This window comes from Equus caballus, chromosome 12, assembly GCF_041296265.1.
Source record: "Equus caballus isolate H_3958 breed thoroughbred chromosome 12, TB-T2T, whole genome shotgun sequence".
NCBI lineage: Eukaryota > Metazoa > Chordata > Mammalia > Perissodactyla > Equidae > Equus > Equus caballus.
The window spans coordinates 36,342,372-36,355,277 of NC_091695.1; the positions used below are offsets into that span (position 1 = coordinate 36,342,372).

General features: G+C 37.3%; 1 pseudogene; it reads right to left on the reverse strand.

Moving 5' to 3' along the window:
- Window positions 1-2,433: 2,433 nt before the first annotated feature.
- On the reverse strand, window positions 2,434-4,070 carry LOC138916543 (olfactory receptor 5A1-like; annotated as a pseudogene).
- Between the last annotated feature and the right edge of the window lie 8,836 nt (window positions 4,071-12,906).

Below are 12,906 nucleotides of genomic sequence, written 5' to 3' on the forward strand. Positions count from 1 at the left end.
TCACTGACAATACAACTTCATAACAAAAATTAGATGCTTGGACACTTCCCTGTTTACAAACCGCTTTCATTTTAGATACATATATTTTCTCAACTCCCTGACTTGAATCAATAACAGCAGCCATGTGAGGCAGACATGGCATGATTTGCTACACGTAAGTGAGGAAATTGAAGCAATAAGGAATACGATAAAAGTAACTCAAGACAGAGTCACAGATCATCATGGTTAATACCATGGGCATTGGTATTAGCTAATCTGGGTTGAATTCCACCTTTCTATTTCTTGGTTATGTGACCTTGAGCAAATTAACCTCTTCAAGCCTCACTATTGTCACCTGTAAAATGGGCTCATAGTATCAGCTATTCATAGAGTAGCTCTTCATAGAATCAAATTAGAGAATGCTTATAAGGCAGTTATCAGAGAGTGAAGCACACAGCATGCCTTCTATTAAAATAGGTATAATATATTTACACTGAATTGGAGTTCTTTCTGACATATTATGCTGTATTACTAATCCTTCATTAAAAATATCCACTTCGATCATTCTCACAAACTTTTGCTTTTTGTTTTTTTGTTTTTTTTTTTAAATGGAACTCATCTACCCTGCCATTATTAGGGATACATAGATGTTTTAGGAAGTTCCCACTCATGGTTTGATGTCCTTCAGGTAACCTTACTTTTAGGGAGAAAGGTATTGATGGGTTAATGACTTAATTATTTGATTTAAAACTCGATAATTGGTTAGTAGTTATTTATTCACTCTGATAAGAACTTTAAAAATTTAATGTTTTAACCTGAATAGATTCTTAAGATAGATTTAAATATGTAACACCAAAAGTGTAGAAGTTGGGCGCAGGGACAAGCAATGAAGGACATGTTTCCTGTCAGTAAGAACCATTTATGTTCCACACATGACACTTTGTGAACTCAAAGATGGATTGTTGCTACCCTGGAAGGAACGTGGCAGAGCAAAATATGCCCAAAGGTTTTATCTGTAACATGGAGATAATTTCTCACCTGCCAACCGCACATGGTAGTAGAAAAAAATCACATCTATACAATGTAACTAATTAAGTGTAAAGAGTTGTGTAAATAATAATGTAACATGTACGAAGTTTAGCCTACAACCTCTTGTCTGAAGAAAAATCTCTCTTTAAAATTTTCTTTAAATTCTCTTAGTTGGACTCTCCAAGGCTGGTGGCTCTGCTTCTCCCTGGTCATACTGAAGGCCCTGGAGTTCCTGTGAAGCTCCCATCTCTGGGACTCAGGCTCTGCCTCCCTAGACATACCATGACAGCCTTCGTTTCTTAGTCTTGCATGATCTTTGGGAAGCTACCATGGAAGCTTCCTCTAGGCTACCTATGACCAGAAATTGATGACTTTGACTTCTTTCTAGCCTCTGAGACTCTCCCCAACTCTTGACCTTAAAATTGCCCCTTCTGGGAGCCAGCCCAGTGGCATAATGCTTAAGTTCTGTGCATTCTACATTGCAGCCCAGGTTCACGTGTTTGGATCCTGGGCATGGGCATACCGCTCATCAGCTGTTCTGAGGCGGCAGCCCACACACAAAATAGAGAAAGACTGGCACAGATGTTAGCTCAGGACTAATCTTCCTCAAGCAAAAAATGAAGAAGGCTGGTAATGAATGTTAGATCAGGGTGAATCTTCTTCAGGAAAAAAAAAAAAAGCCCCTTCTTTCTACCATTCCTTTCTCCCAACTGTTTTTCACAATTTACTTAACAAGAAATTTCGAAGAGTAATATAAATGGAACAAGATTATTTGGAAATAAAGCCAGACCAATCCTTCTCCCTCTCCTCTCCTTTTGTCTACTCTCCTGCCTTAACCTTCCAGCCTCTCTCTTTCCCTCTCTTCCCTTTCTCTCTCCTCTCTTTCTCTCTGTGTATGTGTCCCTCTCTGTTTCTTTCTCTCTTTCCAGCTTTCTCTTTCTGTATCCCTCTCTCTAATGCCGACTTTCTCTCTCTCTGTTTAGAATTAAGATGATAAAGTATTCACTTTAAATTATTTTTAACTTTCACACATAAAAATTTATACATTATTTTATTTTCTTTTTATAGAAATATAAATAATGCTGAAAAATTGAAAATAAAAGCAATCATAAAAACTGTAGAGGAAAGAATCATGTGCATGACTTCCTAGGGTCTTGTCATTTGTCTGCAATAGTGATAACAGCTATTGGAAGCTGTGTTCTCAAAAGAAAGCTTTTCATCTACTTGGGTCTAACAAACTGATTCCCATGTTGATAACATTGCCTCAGACAGATCACTTGCTGGTGGAAGCTAAATATAATGGCAACAGAAATCAAGGAGTCAGGTTTTCACTTCTCTATACTTAGTCTTGTGACCTACAAAAGTTTACTTGAATGTTCTTACCACTGTTTTCCTTATTAGGGTAACACCTGCTCAAATATGTTCTTACTGAAGTAAATGTTTTGCCCTCTTTATCACCCTCTTGAGGGCCTCTTTAATCTCCTTATTCCTCAGACTATAGATAAGAGGGTTTAACATGGGGATAAAGATAACATAGAACACTGACAGAACCTTGTCTTGTTTCTCAGAGTGACCAGAGTTAGGATGCATGTACACTGAGAGGCCTGTTCCGTAGAAGATTGTCACAACTACCAAGTGGGAGGCACAGGTATTGAAGGCCTTGGCACTACCTTTTACGGAGGATATTTTCAGGATGGAAGCTGCAATGAAACTATAGGACAAGAGAATAACAAGAAAAGAACCGAACCCAATAAAAAAAGCTACCAGAAAAAGAATCATTTGGCTGATGAAGGGATTGGAGCAAGACAAGGATATAATGTGGGTTATGTCACAGAAGAAATTTGGAATGATATTGGGCCCACAGTAGTAGAGATGAAAGCAAGGGATTGTTTCCGCTAAGCTACTAAGGAAACCACTCCCACAGGCCCCAGCAACCATCTTCTGACAGAGGCCAGGAGCCATGACCGCTGAGTACTGCAGAGGCCTACCAATAGCAACATATCTGTCATAGGCCATGGCAGCCAAGAGACAGCACTCCGTCAGACACATCCAGGATACAACAAACTACTGGGTGGCACAGGCAATGAATGAAATCATTTTTTCATCTTTTAGGAAGTCTGAAAGCATCCTTGGGCTGGTGGAAGAAGAATAGCAGATGTCTATAAATGACAGGAAACTGAGAAAGAAGTACATAGGTGTGTGCAGGTGGGAGTCCATCCTGATTAGGATGATGAGACCCAGGTTCCAGAGGAGGGCCACAAGGTAGATCCCTAGGAAGACTGGGAAGAAGATAAGTTGCAGCTCTTTTTCACCTGAGAGTCCCAGGAGAACAAACACGGCCACAGAAGTGTGATTTCTATTTTCTTCCATGGTCCTGCTTGTTGAGATCTGCTGAGAAAAAGTTGAAAGAAGGAAATGGATTCATTTTCAAAAAACTCAAAAAAAGTGTTTTCATTTCTTCCCAGTCACACAGCTCACTAAATATACATCTTAAATCATCAGTGTTGAATTAATCTGTGTCTTTTATGTATATTCACCAAACTTAACTAAAAGTTTTCTTGCATAAATAGTCATTTTCTTTGGGGGCAAAACACAGTAAATGAACATGATTAGTACATTATCTCCTAAAATGTCTTAATTTCATGTTTTTCCCTTACAATTTTACAAATATATGAGAATTAGAAATAGAGTAAGGTAGGAAAATGCTGCCAGATCTCTATATTGTGAAACAGAAGGAGTATGATAAGTCCTGGCTCTGAATTTAATTCAGTGCTTGAAAAAGTCCCTGAATCATGCTGGACCTTATAGTTAAGTGATGACAAAGTAGGGGCTCTTTAAAATCTCCTTGGGAACTAATATTCAATTAATGTAATCAGGAAGGTGGACAATTCTGTAACTGCCTTTCTGCTCTCATAATGCCTCAAGAGACATAAGAATAATGCAATGATATGGTGGGAAGAGTCACATACCAAGAGGCAGTTTGGAAATAGATGTGACTTACACTTCTTAATGACGCTAAGAAGGCTCAGAGAAGTTAGATAAGACAAGGTTGTAAGGGTCATTATGCACCCATCATTGCAGATGAAGATTTTTATTTCCTCAAATCAGAGATACTTATAAGTTAAACTGTGTAGGATAGTGATTCTTGATCTTCTTCGGGTCAGTGATACTTATGAAAATGTTGGAAACTTTAGACACAGTATCCAGGACACTGCAACTACTTACCACCTTTACATGTGGTTTTATTGGATTCTCAATCACACTCCAGTCTATTCATGATTCCCAGGTAAAAGACTTCTACAAATAAAAGTGACTTGATCTCATGTAAGAGTTGAGATGTTTAGGAATGGATATGGAGATTAGGAAGCAGACGCAGGATTTCTGGAAGTTCTTTCTCTTTTCCTTATTGGAGCCAGTCCAGGGAAGGCAAGCACTAAGTCTTCAGGCCAAATGATAAACAGCCAAAAAAATATTTTTGCCTCAGGCACTGTATACCCTCTTCAAGATGCAATAGCAGTCATCTCTTCAGATAATTATTAGAACATCTCCCAACACATACACATTTTTATTCAGATGAACTCTAACTAGAAGGAAAATAATGGGAAGCTGTGAAAGGTAGAAAATAGATATCAAATATTGCCTGGGAGTTGTGTACATGGATAAAATTAGAAGTCTTGGAGATTTCACTGGAGAAAGGCTGTGACATTAATGGAATAAGCTATGTCTGTGAACTATGAACATGTGTCAACATTAGCCATCCATAATGTCTTCCTTCTCCAAAAACATTTCCTAACCTCCTAGTTCCAAAAATTATTGAAAAGAAAAAAAAATCCCCATAGAAGCATAAGGCTGTAGACTGAGAAGTAATGTAGAAGTATGAATTTCCTAAGATCAAATCAGTCATTGTTTCATGGTGCACTGTTTTGAGAAAAATTCTGAAGGAATGAAGAGATTAATTAGAAAAGAAAATCAAGATATTTTCCATCAACATAGAAGAAGAAATGGGAGCAGATAGACTATGTATTTACCAACCTAGACGTAGATGTGGTTCTGTCCACAGAGAGACTGAATGGAGGGAGAGTTTTGTGAGGACAGAGCAAAAAATTGTGTTCTTCATCATCATCACCATCACCATCTTAGCCAACAGTCATGACGACAAAAAGATTTATTGAGCAGTTACAATATGTGCTGTTCTTCTCCTTCTACTCATGGATAAATTCATAGCTTCCTGTAATGTCTACTCATTCAATATGGTAACCTTAAGCCTCCTGTGCCGTCTACTAAACGCAGATAGTACAATGAAAATTGCCTCCATATTTGTATTATATTCCTCTGGAACCCCAATTAGAGGTGTGTTGAAACTTCTTCCTCTACCTCCCACATCACTGAAACATTCATTATTTGTATGTCTCTACTGTGTTCTGTTTAATTTTTACAGATCTATCTTCCAGTAAGTTCATTCTATTGTAAGTTGTGCGAATTGCCTAAGTCATCCATTGAACTTCAAATTTCAATCATAATATTTTATTTTCTCTCTAACGGATCTATTTTCTTCATTACTCAAATGGTCAGCTTTGATAGTCTCACTCTTTCATCACATTTTCCATAGCATCCTTTATTTAAACATTTTTAATTTACTTATTAAAATTATTATTTTCTAATAATAGAAATACATGGTTTTGCATGCATCATTCTATAGTTGGATGTTATTGCTGACTTTAGTTAAGGTGACCTGTTTATTTGTATCTTTAGTAATTTTTATATCTTTTTTTTCCCTATGGATTGGCACCTGAGCTAACATCTGTTGCCAAGCTTCCTTTTTTTCTTTGTCTTCTTCTTTTCCCCACAGCACCCCCAGTACACAGCTGTATATTCTAGTTTTGAGCACCTCTGGTTGTGCTATGTGGGACACTGCCTTAGCATTGCTTGATGAGTAGTGCCATGACTGTGCCCAGGATCAGAACCAGTGAAACCCTGGGCAGCTGAAGTGGAGAGCATGAACTTAACCACTTGGCCATGGGGCCGGCCCCTGGCATCTTAAGTACATGTTTCTTTAAAATTTATCTGTCGGAATTCATAATGCTTGAGTTTAAAATCTGTTGTTCCAAAAATGATTTATGTCACTTGCCAGATGCTTTGAAGGCAACACCAACCCAGAATCCCTTTAAACAAAAAATTTTGACTTGGTGTTTTTGAGGTCATAATCATGATGATATTTACATGGCGTATTTCTATAAGTAGATGGATGAGAGTAAAATGATCCAAGAAAGGAGTGACATCAGCATTTTAGCAGAGAAAGACATTCTCTGATTTTGTTTTGCTTTTGTAACAATGAATTGGATATCCATCCACAAACAAAAGCACCTTTGTGAGTTGGAGTATCCAGCACCATGCACCAAGAGGCACAGGAGGACTCTCACCCACCTGAAAGTCCAATACTAAGCAGACAGACCTCAGAATCAGCAGGACTCAGCAAAATTGCCCCAACCTATCTTGGCCACAGTCAGGTAAAGCCTGGAGAGTGCTGAAGACTTGGGCAGACAACCGTGAATGAGACAGACTTTGTCTCTCAGCAACGAAGGCCAGCCCTGCGAAGAAGGGATTCCAGCACCATAATGGAGCAGAAAAAACACGTGAGTTTGGTCACAGTGAAGACAATGAAAGGAGCTGTGCCAGCACCACCCCTCTCAAGGCACACTGTGCAAGATAAACTTTAGCAGTGGTGAACACTTCCACAGTGAAAAATAGCAGTGAGGGAGTACCCAGCTACCCCAGTAGTGCTAGTCGCAGCTGGAGAAACCCATTTCTCTCCAGAAGTACCTAGACTACTGGGAATGGTAGTACATGACAGGAGGGAGAAGGAAGATCAGGAAAGAAGCAGGTAAGAATATTAAAGGGCAATAATGTTACACAGTTTGTGCTGATTGCATTCAGGATTTCAGCAGAAAGTTTAAATATGAGCCTCCAGGAGTACCTTATGCAGGATCTCCTGACTGGATCCATCACAAATCCCAACCTCCCAGTGCTAAACCCACACTTCTCCCTACTCTACAACTGGCTTTTGTGCACATTTCCATGGGTAGCAGTGAGAGTAAATCTGGTAAACTGATTGCTCTCAGAAAAATAGACTTGAGTCTGTGCGTAAGAGAGAAACCAAAACCATCAGCTGTAGCGTCACATTCTGGAAAACAAAAAAGAGACTTCAGATAGCCAGCCTGGTGAGTAATAAGAACAGAAAAGACACATTAGCTTAAGAATTTTGTTACGAGAGAGAGGAAGAAGGGTGGGGCAGATTTACCCATACAAAGGAGAGAAAACCTCATATATAACACTACCAATGACAGTATACCCTATCTGAAGTTAACTAGCAAGCTTTAAGGAGATGTCTGCTGCCTCAAATGCTTAAGCAGCAGTGCAAACTTACAAAAAACATGAAATATAAAGAAAACATGCCATCACTAAAGTTAACAATGATTCTCCAAGAATCAAGCTCCAAGGCACAGAATTTTGAGACCTATTTGATAAAGATTTTAAATAGCTCTTTTGAAAAAATTCAATGAACTGTAAGAAAACTCAGAAAACCAATTTATTGAGATCAGAAAAAAATGAACAAAAGGAGATACTTACCAAAGGGTTAGCAATTATAAAAAGGAACACAACAGTAATTCTGCAGCTGAAGAATTCAGTGAATAAAATGAAAACTGCAATAGTGAGCATTTGTGGTAGAGTGGAGCAAATGGAAGACAGATAAGTTATGCTAGAGGACCGAAAATTTGAAATAACCCAGTCAGGGCAGAGGAAAAAGAAAGAATGAAAAAGTGCAAAGAAAGCCTACATGATCTATGAGATTCCATCAAAACAAAATTAGGATAATTGGGGTTGAGAAAGAGAAAAGAAACAGAAGGGGGTAGAAAATTAATTAAATAATTCCAAAAACCTCTAAAACATGGGGAGACACTGGGCATCCAGTTCATGAAGCTAACAGGTTAACCTATTATCTCACGTAAAAAGACCTTCATCAAGACACTTTGTAATAAAACTGTGAAAAATCAAACATAGAGAATCCTAAAAACAATAAGAGAAAAACATTGTAACCTACAAAGGAACCCCCATTAAGCTATCAGTAGTTTACTCAGCAGACACCCTATTGGCCAGGAGAGAGTGGAATGACATATTCAGAGTTGAAAGAAAAAATTGCCAGCCAAAAATACTCTATCCAGCAAAGTTATACTTAAGATATGAAAGAGAAAAAAAGACTTCCCCAGAAACAAAAAAGCTGAGATTGTTCATCACTATTGCACCTGTCTTGCAAAAAAACGCTGAAAGGATTTTTTCAAGGTGAAATAAAAAAGACATTAATCAGTGTCACAAAAACATATGAAAGTATACAAAACAATGATAATATAAATATATAGCCAGATTATAAAACTCTAATTCTGTAAAAGGATGGTATGTTGACCACTTCACTATAGTATAAAGCTTAAAAGTGTATTAAAAATAATTATAACTACTATAATTTTTAAAGAATACTCAATATAAAAGGAGGTAAACAATGGTATTAAATAATATAAAAGGGGCTCCCTGGTGGCACAGCAGTTAAGTTCGCACGTTCTGCTTCTTGGCGGCCCGGGGTTCGCCAGTTCGGATCCCAGGTGTGGACATGGCACTGCTTGTCAAGCCATGCTGTGGTAGACGTCCCACATATAAAGTAGAGGAAGATGGGCACGGATGTTAGCTCAGGGCCAGGTGTCCTCAGCAAAAAGAGGAGAACTGGCAGTAGTTAGCTTAGGGCTAATCTTCCTCAAAAAAAAGAGAGAAAAAAAGGGGGGGGATTAAAATGGTACAGCTTTTGTAGACAATCGAAGTTAAGTTGCCATCAACTTAAAATGGACTGCTTTCTCTATGAGATTTTTATATAAGCCTCATGGTAACCACAAAGCAAAAACCTAGAGTACATTCACAAAAGACAAAGAAAGAAGTAACAGCATACAACCACGAAAAATCACTAATGTACAAACGTAGGCAGAAACAGGGGAAAAATAAACAGTGGAAATATAAAACATCCAGAAAGCAATTAATAATAGGACATTAGTAAGTCCTTACATATCAATAGTCTATCTAAATGTAAATGGATTGAATTCACCAATCAAAAGGCAGACTACTGGATAGATAAAAGAATAAGACTCAGGGTCAGCCCTGTGGCCGAGTGGTCAAATTTGCGCACCCTGCTATGGCGGCCCAGGGTTTCACTGGTTCGGATCCTGGGTGTGGACATGGGACCGCTCATCAGGCCATGTTGAGGTGGTGTCCCACATACCGCAACTAGAAGGACCTGTAACTAAGATATACAACTATGTACCGGGGGGATTTTGGGAGATAAAGCAGAAAACAACAACAACAACAACAACAACAAAGAATAAGATTCAACTATATGCTGCCAACAAGAGAAACACTACAGCTTTAAGACACACATAGGCTCAAAGTGAAGGGATGTAAAAAGATATTCCACACAAGGGGAAACCAAAAGAAAGCAGAAATAGCTATATTTATATCAGACAAAATAGACTTAAAGCCAAATATAGAAACAAGAGACAAAGAAGGTCATTATATAATGATAAAGGGGTCAATTCATCAAGAATACATAATAAACATAAACCTATATTCACCCAAAAGAGAGCACATAAATATATTAAGCAAATACAAATCTAAAGGGAGAAATAGACAACAACACAATAATAGTAGAGGGCTTTAGTACTCCACTTTCAAGAATAGATCATCCAGACAGAAAATCAAAAAAGAAATGTTTGAGGTGAGCCCTGGTGGTTGTTTGGTGTGCTCTGCTTTGGTGGCCTGGCTATGGTTCCCAGGCATGGACAGATCTACACACCACTCCATCTGTCAGTGGCCATCTGTTGTGACAGCCCATATACAAAAAAAGAGGATGATTGGCAACAGGTTTAGCTCAGGGCGATTCTTCCTCAGCAAAAACCGGGAAACATTGGACTTGAATCACATTAGAACAAATGGACTTAGACATTTATGGAACACATTATTCAATAGCAGCAGAATACACATTCTCCTGAAGTGCACACAGAATATCTCTAGGGTAGATCATATGACAGGACACAAAACACGTGGTGGGAAATTTAAGATTGAAATCATACCACGTATCTTTTCTGAAAAGATTGGTGTGAAACTAGAAATTCACAAGAAGAAAGCTGGAAAATCTACAAATATGTGAAAACTAAACACGCTTCTGACCAACAAATGGGTCAAATGAGAAATCAACAGAGAAATCAAAAGAGAAATCAAAAATATCTTGAAATAAATGAAAATGGAAACATAACCCACCAAAATCAGTGGGATGCTACAAAAGCAGTTCTGACAGCGAAGTTTATAGCAATAAATGCATGGGTTAAGAAAATAGAAGACTCTCAATAACAACCCAAATTTACACCTCAAGGAAATAGAAAATAAGAAAAAAATAAGCCTAAAGTAAGTATAAGAAAATAAATTACAAAAATTAGAGTGGAAATATGAAAAAGAGACTATAAAAACAATAGAAAAAAATCAACAAAGTTAAGAGCTGGCTTTCAAAAAGATGAACAAAGTTGACAAACCCTTAGTGAGACTAAGAAAAAAAGACAGAATACTCAAATATGTACAATCAGAAATGAAAGAAGTGACATTGCATGTGATATTACAGAAATATATAAGATCATGAGACTACCATGAACAATTATATGCCAACTAATTGAATAGCCTAGAAAAAATAAGTAATTTCCTAGAAAGATACATCCTACTAAGACTGAATCAGGAAAAAGTAGAAAATCTGAATACAACAATAGTGATTAAGAAAATTGAATCAGTAATGAAAAACCTAATACTGACAACCCCAGAACCAGATAACTTCTCTGACAAATTCTACCAAATATTTAAAGTAGAATTAGTTCCAATCCTTCTCAAACTCTTCCAAAAAGTTGAACCAGAAGAAAAGCTTGCAATCATATTTTATGACACCAGCATAACTCTGATACCAAAGTCAGATAAGGACACCACAAGAAAAGAAAACTATGGACCAATATCCATCATGAATATAGATGCAAAAATTCCCAATGAAATATTAGTAAACTGAATTCAACAACATAGTAAAAGGATTACACCACTTGACCAACTAGGATTTATCCCTGGGATGGAAGGATGCTTCAACATGCACAAATTAGTAAATGTGATACACCATATTAATAGAATGAAAGATTAAATTCATATTATCATTTCAATAGATGAAAAGAAAGTATAGGACAAAATAGAACGTTCCTTTCATGATTGAAACCCCAAAAAATAGGATGTGGAAGGAACATACCTCAACATAGTAAAGGCCACATAAACAAATCCATGGCTAACATTATATTCAGTGGTGAATAACTGAAAGCTTTCCTCTAACATCAGGAACAAGACAAGGATACTCACTCTCACCACCCTCATTCAACGTAGAACTGATAGTCTTAACTAATACTATGAAGCAATATAAGGAAATAGTAGACATCCAAATTGGGAAGGAAGAAGTAAAATTGTCATTATTTGCAGAGTGCGCGAACTTATATATAGAAAAATCCTAAAGACTCAACCGAAACACTGTTGGAAGTAATCAATGAATTCAATAAAGTTGTAGGATATAAAATCAGCATTCAGAAATCAGTTGTTATCCATGAGCATGTAATAGCTTTCCATTTCTTTGTGGCTTCATCAATTTCTTTCAAAAATATCTTATAGTTTTCACTGTGCAGGTCTTCCACTTCCTCAGTTAAATTTATTTCTAGGTATGTTTTTGTTTTGTTGCAATTGTAAATGAGATTTTATTTTTGATTTTTCTCTCTGCAAGTTTATTGTTAGTGTATAGAAATGCAACTGAATTTTTATGTTGCTTTTGTACTCTTCAACTTCGCTGTACTCGTTCTTCATTTCTAATACTTTTTTGATGGATTCTTTAGGGTCTTCTGTTGTAAAATCATGTCACTGCAAACGGTGACAGTTTTACTCTTTCCTTTCCAATTTGGATACCTTTTATTTCCTTTTCTTCCTTAATTGCTCTGGTTAAAACTTCCAACATTATATTGGATAAAAGTGCCTAGAGTGAGCATCCTTAGAAAAGCATGTTTTGATCTTAGTTAAATCCCCCGAAATTGAGCAAATTATTATTTTTTATTCAGTGCTCAATTATTAACTTCTACAGTGTGTTTGGCTTTATAGACATTGTCTCATTAGATGCTAGATAATCCTATTATCCAAATTTTACAGGTGAAAACAGAATTTAACAGTGGGATAACATCATTAAGAAATTGCAGAACTAGAACTCAAGATCCACCCCTCACCCCAGAGTAATACTGACATTTTAGATTAGAGATGATTATTTCCACTGAAGTTTAGAGAATTTGAGTAAAGAGAAAGGATCTGAGGAAGGGTGTAGAAGTAAGAGAGGGAGGAGCTAAAAATGAGAGCGACTGAGGACCACAAACCTTGTTCCACTTAGATCTTATTGGAAGAATTACATGGATATTGAGAAAGCACAGACCACTGTTTTCTATAAAGCAAACCCTCTCACCTTCCTCCAGACCCTCCAGGAAGAAACAGTTCTTGCCAAAGGTTGAAATTGCTTAGCTCTTTTTCAAAGGAATTTTCCGAGTGTTCTTATTGCACTCCAAGATGGATGCTTTTGGCCATGAAATTGGCTGTCTGCTCACAGCCAGACAGATGGCCACAACTAGGGATCCTCTTAAATGTGTTACTCGGGCAGAGCTGAAAGGAGAAAGAACAATTAGAGGGAGAAAATTCTCCAGATACTTGTTCTCTGGTGTCACGGTTGTCGTGGAGTTTTTTCCCTGATAATTTCATGCCTCA